Here is an 8,414-nt window from a genome sequence, read left to right as displayed (position 1 = left end):
ATTTCCAAGCCAGTAAGAGACCCTGTCTCAAACAGAAAGATGGAAACTACCTGAGGACTGACATTCAAGATTGTCCTTTGACCTCCACACACAAAACCTGAACCTACACACAAACACATACACAAAAAAAAAAAAAAAAAAAAAAAAAAAGCTTTGGAACACTTTGAGTAACGGATATGTATATTCCCTGTTTATAGGTGCTGGGGGCTTTGTGCATGCTAAGCAAACATTCTACCAACTGAGTAATACCTCCAGCACCCTACTACTATTTTTATGAGCTCCAACTATGAATGTATATCCTTATAATTAGAGCATATGATTTAGTTGTACAGAGGTTCCAAGTAATATGCAGTAAGAAGTAACAGAAAAATGCTCCAAAAACTTTTAAAAGGAGACAAATTGCCAAAACCATGTGGTCTACAGCAACAGAAAGCCATGCAAGCAAAAAGAACTATTGAAGAAAGCAAAAGAGCACCCATCTGAGCTGAGTAGGTGGCCACTGGCCAGGTTCTACTATCACATTGTTTGCCAATCCTGAGTGCAAGATGAGACTTGAGTTTGGCCAGAATAAAAGGACATTACTTTGAGAAAAAATAAAGCACTTAGAGGTGATGTAGCTAGAGTGGCAATTTGGAAAACTCAAGACCCCTTAGCACATGAGCCCATTTTCCCAAACGGTTCAATGCTGCATCAAGAGACACATGGACAGTTGTAGATCTTTCAAAATAAGCAAACTGATGGACTGCAGATGTAGTTCAGTTGGAAGACTGCTTGCTTGTCTAGTGTGCATGAAGCCTGGGCTTGATCCCAGCAACACATAAAGAAATAAAAAGGTGGGCAGTGATGGCACACACCTTTAATCCCAGCACTTGGGAAGCAGAGACAAGCAGATCTCTGGGAGTTCGAGGCCAGCCTGGTCAACAGAGTGAGTTCCAGGACAGCCAGGGCTACAAAGAGAAACCCTGTCTCAAAAAAGAAAATAAGCAAACAAACAAATGGCCATGACGGTGCACATCCGTAACAGGGGCCCTTAGGAGGTAGAGAAAAGAGAAACAAGAGTTCAAAGTCATCCTTGGCTACATAAGGAGTTTAAATCCAGCCTGGACTGTGTAAGACTCTACCTCAAGATAAAAACAAGAAGAAAAGGGAAAAAGAAAAGCAGACTGAGCTATATTGTATTGTTGCAACAGTGAGATGATGAAGTCTCTCTGGAAAAGAGAGCTAGTCCGCTTCAGATACACGCAGCCTCCTCTCCAAAACATTCCCCAAGTAAGCAATGGGCTCCAGCTCAGGGCTGGAGAATAGAGAGCAGGGAGGAAATCTGCCTTTGTGTTCTTTGTAAGTCCGAAGTGGGAGAAACAGCTGGGAATGGAGAGGAGTGGCAGAGCGTCTTCCAGGTCTTGGGTTCCTCCCCACCACAGCACACTCTCTACAAAAATACATCCATTCTGTGGTTTTACTGAGTGACTGATGGATGTGTGTGTGTGTGTGTGTGTTCATGCAAATTCACGTGTGTGCGCAAATGCAGATTCAAGTGTGCCAAGATGCCTACATGTAGAGGTCAGAGGGCAGCTTTCAGGAGCCAGTTTTCACCTTCCACCTTGCTGGGGCGGGGTCTCTTTGTTGTCACTGTGCTGTACAGATCACTCAAAACAAGCTGGTCCACTGCACCAGGCTGTTTGTCCGAGTGCCAGGTACTGATTTTGAAAGCATGGGGTTGGATGAGGGATGACGCATTATCAAGCTTGCTTAACTACTGATTTTACCTACTGAGCCATCCCTCATCCAACCCCATGCTTTCAAAATCAGTACCTGCTAGGTATCTGGGTACAGGGTATCACGGGGTGGAAATTATAAAGGTTCAGTCTCCCAAGAAGTATTCCAAATGAAGAACAAATTAATCCAGAGAAATTGCAAGAAGGAATAAAACAATAATAATAATAATGCTCATTGTATCATTTGATACATCTAAAGAGAACATGTAAGACACAAACAGCTCCAAAGAAGGCAAACTTTTACCCTGGATGATGATGTTCAACAGTAAATAAACTTGCTAAGTATGGTCCCTGACCTAAGTAAGACAACCAAGGTGAAGAAGAGACTGAGCCAGAGGAATGACTGGTAAGAGAAGAATAAAGGGGGTAGGATGGGGCTGGAAGATGCCACATTCAGCAAAGTACTTTGCCTCACAAGCATAAGAATCTGAGTTTGGATACCCATTACTTGAGTTTAACACAACTAAAAAAACAAAATAATAACAAAACAAAACTGGACATGGTGGTGCATTCCTGTTATCCCAGAACTCAGAGTACAGAGACAGGGGGCATCCCTGTAACTCACTAGCTGGGTGCCCAGCTGAACCAATGAGCTCTTGGTACACTGAGAAACTTTGTCTCAGAATATAAGTTGGAGTCAGGCCTGGTGACACATACCTGTTGTCCCAGAACTTGGGAGGGGGAGGCAGGAAGATTAGATCTTCAAGATTATCCTTGCTACATAGTGACTTTGAGGCTGGGCTGGGCTGCCTGAGACCCTGGCTCAAACAAACAAACAAAAAGGGAGAGTAATGGAGGAAGCCACCTGATGTGGATCTTTGACTTCCACATGCCCACTACATACATGTACACCCTTACACACCATGCACACACACATGCAAACATGTACAGACATGCACAAAACACATACAAAAATAAGTAAGTAAATTGAAAGTGTTATAAAGGAACAAGAACTGTAGGGTTAAGTGTAGACTATCCTAAGCTTAGTGCTAGCAGGACAATCTCCACAAAGCAGAAAGACATGGCCAAAATGTCTCAGCTAGCCAGTTGACTTTGCCCTAGCAAGAGTCTCTCCTCGCTCATCATAAATAATAAATTTACTTAAATTTGTGAAAGTAAGTATCCAAGGTAAATGGCAGAGTCATTACCCTCATGATGGCTAAATTTTTAAGTTTCCCAAATCACCAATTATCACCTCCTCTCTATGGAGGTCTGCTGTGGGATAACCCCTCTGTATGCTGTGAATACGTTTTATTACCATTGGTTAATAAAGAATAGGCAGGATAGAGCCAGGTGGGAAATCCAAGCAGAGATACAGGGAGAAGAAGGGCGGAGTCGGGGCAGATGCCATGGAGGCCCCCCGAGCAACAAGGTGTATTAGAGAACAGGTAACGTCACAAAGCCACGTGGCAAAATATAGATGAACAGAAATGGGTTCATTTAAGTTGTAAGAGCTAGTTAGTAATAAGTGTTAGCAATAGGCCGAATGGTTTATAATTAATATTAAGCCTCTGAGTGATTCTTTTCAAAGCAGCTATGGGTCCGGGCAGGACAGAAAAGCCTCCATTTACAAATGTCCAAGGAACTCTGGTGCCCAGGCCTGTTCGCCTCCACTTCCATCTCTCCAGTATAGAACATGGCCCTGGGTCCTGCCTTCATCCATCCCTGCCTGTGACCTAAAGCTCATAATTGTGTGAAGGAACTCTACTTTGAAGGCACGTGTACGTTCTGCACAAGTCCAGTGGAATGAAGCACACCCATGCACTTTCCATAGTGTGTCACAACCACATGACGACATAATTTGCTGTTGATTTGGAGTTTTAGGACATTTCTCTCCCAACACTTGTTATCCATTCTTCCGGGCTCTAAGTGCTCAGCTGATGCGCATAACACATGGAATCAGACCATTTCTCCTGCACTGTGTTTTTAGTATTCATCCTCCACAAATCTTATGCTTAATCCTAACCTGGGGCTACTCCTTTACATTTCCTTGCAAAAATCTCAAAGTAGCAAAGTTTGCTGGTGTTCTCCCAGATTCTTGCCACAAATTTCTGTATTCCACAATCACCCAGCCATTCTGAGACTTACAGGTTCCAATCACTGATTTGTAGATAAATTCAAAAGACTCTAAAAATGAGTTGGAGTCTATGTTCTTTACTGCTACTTGGAGTTTGAATGTACTTATTCATTTATTTAATTAGTTACTGTTTGTTTTATTACCACTCACCACAAAGTGAAAATCAGCAGGAGTTTCTGTTAATACATTTCCCTTATTGCTCATCTTACATAGCCTGCTGACCTCAGCTTGGAGTCCATGAACCAGAGGAAGACAACTATGAAAGAGATTAACAATTTAGCCTACACACACACACACACACACACACACACACACACACACACACACACACACACTTTTTTTTAGACAAAATTTTCTGTAGCCCATGATGGCCTCGAACTCACTATGTAGCAAAGGGTAACCTCTACCTCTTCCAGACCTTCTCTCCTGAGTGCTGAGATTGCACAGTGCTCAGTCTGGGTGGTTCTGGGGACCAAGCCCAGGGATCCATGCATAGGAAGCAAACACTATCAACCTAGCTGCATCTGCAGCCAGCACATTAACTTTTAAAGAAGAAAACTTTCTTCCTTTTACATCCAGATCCATCAAGTTTTTCTACTGACTAGGATACACTATAAAATGACTCCACAACAAGACTTTATATTAGAAATATCTATTTTATTTCTATCTTTTCTCCTCTAAGAATGACCCATGTTGATACATGTTGAGTGATGAACACGTGATACTCAGAAAACATTCTCACTTCCAATGTTGAACATCATATGTCCACAAACTAGACCATCCTCTTTTAATGACCTTTGTCCCTTGCATTTCTGGGTTCTTTGGTTTTAAACTACAGCATTGTATAAAACTGGAGAATTTGTATAAGACTTATGAACATAGAGTTGGCCTTTTGGTTCAAAAATAATTGGAAGGGAGCTTGAACTTTGTAAGAGTTAACTAATACGTGCCTGTTCCAGAGATGTAGGTCTTTCTGAAGACTGTGTGTTATCCTCAGAGGACAAAAAACATCAAGATAATCAAGATTGTTGTCCCAAGCAGACTATTATGGGAAGGTAGTTGCTCAGTGTCTATAACAGGACACAACTTGATTCAATAGAATTACATTTTGCTAATTCTGAAGACTTAACTCTATGGGTGTCTCTGAATCAAAGTCAAATGAATATTTAGAAGCATTTTACAAGAAGGCTCAGGTAGCTGCAAGTCCAATACAGTTGTGCCATCAGCACATTGACAGCTGACCCCTGGAGAAAGTTGGGCTGAGATGCAGCCATGTTTTTCTTGCCAAGCCTTGAGCCCTGGCACTCACTTCTATTTGGGTAGAGGAAGCCCTGTCCTCCCCAAAATGCTGTAGTCAGCTTGCTAAACCATGTGCCCAGAGGCCCAAGGATGCCAGAAGTGGCTTCTTAGTTGAAATTGTCTACCAGGGGAAAGCATTTCTTGGTGTACCCAGAGACTTTGGATGGGCTAGTGGAACCTCAAGCAGACAGCCCAAAGCTTGTACATGTATGTGGATGTATGTTCACATGCATGTATGTTCAAATGTGAGATAGGAGACTGACCTGTGCAGGTACCACATTCCTTTGCACTGTGTGAAGGGTGCTGCTTTAGCCTCCCTTGGACATGTTACATACACATTCTCCAAGTCATCAGTGAGCATCCTTCTGTAGCGCTCCTTTCTCCTTCTCTTCCTCATTTCTTTTCTCTTAAGCCCTCCCCAATCTCACCCCCCCCTTCCTTTAACATGAATACACCCTCCTAAAGAATAGGAACTACCCACAAGCTCCTCACACACTCCAAATTCACAGGTGTTAGCGTTCATCTTCTGTTGGTATGGAATGTACTACAGGCTGGTCCATTGATAAAGAAAAAGGTGCCAGGAAGGTGCCTGGAAGGTGCCAGGCCTTGTGGGAACCCATCTTCCTGTCTCATAATAAGGCAGAGGGGCCCGTGGAGGGCCAGTATGCTGCCTCAGGTCTCTTTCTCCACTTTTATCTATCCCCAGTCCCATTGTGAGTCGTCATTCTAATGGCCTCATCTAACACAAACGTGCCAAAGGCTCCACCTCCAAATGTGACAACATATGAAGTTGGGAATCAAGTTTCCAATACATGATCTTTGGGAGATCCATTCAAACCATAGGAACAGACAGTTGCTGAATGTTGCTGTTGTTTTTACAGTTATCAATTCATTCATAATAAGCTACTAGAGATTTAACAGCCCAAAACAACAAGCATTTTTATTTCAACAAACTTTTTCTTTGTTTGGTTTTAGATTTTGTTTTTCAAAATAGGGTTTCTCTGTGAAGCCCTGGATGTCCTGGAACTTGCTCTGTAGACCAGGCTGGCCTGGAACTCAGAGATACTCTGCTTCTGTCTCCCAAGTGTTAGGATTAAAGGTGTGTAACACCACCACCTGGCTTTTTTTCCCTGAGATAGAGTGTCTAGGGATGAATGAGCTACCCCCTACTCATGAACATGAGATGAGCAGTCCATAGACTACTGGCACCTGAGAGCTGATTCTCCTGGGATCCACACTCACATTTTTAACTGTTGGCTGTTGTGTCTGAAGTATCAGCACTTCCTCATGAAGGTAGCAACCAAAAAGCAAGCATCACCAAAGAGTTAGCTAGAGAGTATGCAAATGACGGAAACTATAGTATTGTGTTTTCTTCCTATGCTGGGGATGAAGCACAGGGCCCCCGTGCATGCTGTGCAAGTACTCTACCACTGAGCTACACCCATGGCCCCTGAAGCAGCAATCGTTTATAATGCAGTCTGAGGTAGTGACTTATTACTTCTGCTGGTCACTCAGATCAAGCCTGGTACCGTGAAGCTCATAGTAGACAGAACTCATCCTGTGGTTGCCATTGTGCAAGATCTTCCATGTTCATGTTCATAGAGAATTTTTCTCTACTCCATGCCCCAAGTATTGTGTGTGTGTCTCTCAATGGAAAGAAGAGCCTGTCCCTTGTAATAGAGACTTTCTTTGCTCATCGGTATGACAAAACACTTGACAAAGGAAACTTAAGGGAAAGGGGGCTCATTTTGGCTCACAGTTTGAGGGGATACAGTTCATCATGGCTTGGGAAGTATAGTACCTACTCACACTGTACCCTTAGTCTGCAGGCAATGGAAAGACCAATGGTGCTGCTCCATTTGCTTTCTCTTTTCTCTTTCAAAACACCAGCCTGTGTATAACACCACCTGCACTGAGAATGGACCTTCTCTCCCTAGTTAAATCTCTATGGAAATGTCCTCACACACATGCCCAGAGGTGCATCTCCCATGGAATTCCAAGGCAAGTAGACAAAGAAGCAGAGCTACCAAAAGCATTTGAACCCCTCTAGAGTTTTGCTACAGCCTACCTGTACTGTCTTAGACATCCATTTAACCAGGACATAGCACCCATGTATTAGGATAAACAGTATTCTAGATGTTTTCCTTGTGAGTATTTTTGAATGAGATTTCAATGTGAATAAGTATACTATAAGTAAAACTCTCCTTAATTTGAGTGAACTGTCCATGGAAAGATGTGACAGTTAATCTTAACTGTCAGCTTGAGATCCAGAATCATGTGGCATTCCCATGAGGGATTTTCATGATTAGGTTGAGGTGGGAGGACCTAACTTCTGGGTGTGACACCAGACCCTGGAATTGTGAGCAAGATGAATGAATGAATAGATCTTCCCTTTTATTTATTTTTTTGTTGGTATTGTTAAAGACTATGGGGATTCTTGATGAGGTTAAAAAAAAAAATCAGAGAGAATGACTCCCTCCCCTTGTAGATCCCACGCTGGCAGAAGGGAACTGTCCAACAGCAGCCATTGGACTTCATCTTTCTTTCTTTCTTTCTTTCTTTCTTTCTTTCTTTCTTTCTTTCTTTCTTTCTTTTTTTTGTTTTTGTTTTTGTTTGTTTGTTTGTTTTTCAAGACAGGGTTTCTCTGTAGCTTTAGAGCCTGTCCTGGATCTCACTCTGTAGACCAGGCTGGCCTCAAACTCACAGAGATCCACCTGGCTCTGCCTCCCAAGTGAAGGGATTAAAGGTGTGCGCCACCACCACTCAGCTGCTGTTCTCTTTTTGTTCTGTTGCTATTCTAAATCTACAGCTTCTTTTCAGCTCTCATCCTTAGCTCTTCTCCTGCCTGACTATCCACACATTTATCATAGGAGATTCCTTGTAATCCTGAGAAAAGTTTCAAAACCCTCAAGGTCATAGCACATTCCTAGAATAGATGATAAGGAGCAGAGCCATTGCTATAGTAATGCAAGGTTCTAAGGACCAGAGGGAGGGGCCTCAGTGCCCAATGTGATAAACTCTGAGACATACCCTATTTATCAGCAGACTTGGCAAGTGAAGAATTGGTAGGCTTTTCTTAGGATGTTTTGTGTTAATAGCTTGATAGGATACCTGCAATTCTATTCTTGTGCATAACAATAAAGTTTTAAACTTATGATATATTTACAAAAGCCTTTAGTCTAATTTGAACTTTCTCTGAGGTAAAAATGAGCTAAATGTATACAATTTATGTTAGACTGAGATAGGATTATTATTTTCTATGT

Source organism: Onychomys torridus, chromosome 5, assembly GCF_903995425.1.
Source record: "Onychomys torridus chromosome 5, mOncTor1.1, whole genome shotgun sequence".
NCBI lineage: Eukaryota > Metazoa > Chordata > Mammalia > Rodentia > Cricetidae > Onychomys > Onychomys torridus.
This window is presented reverse-complemented; position numbering follows the sequence as displayed.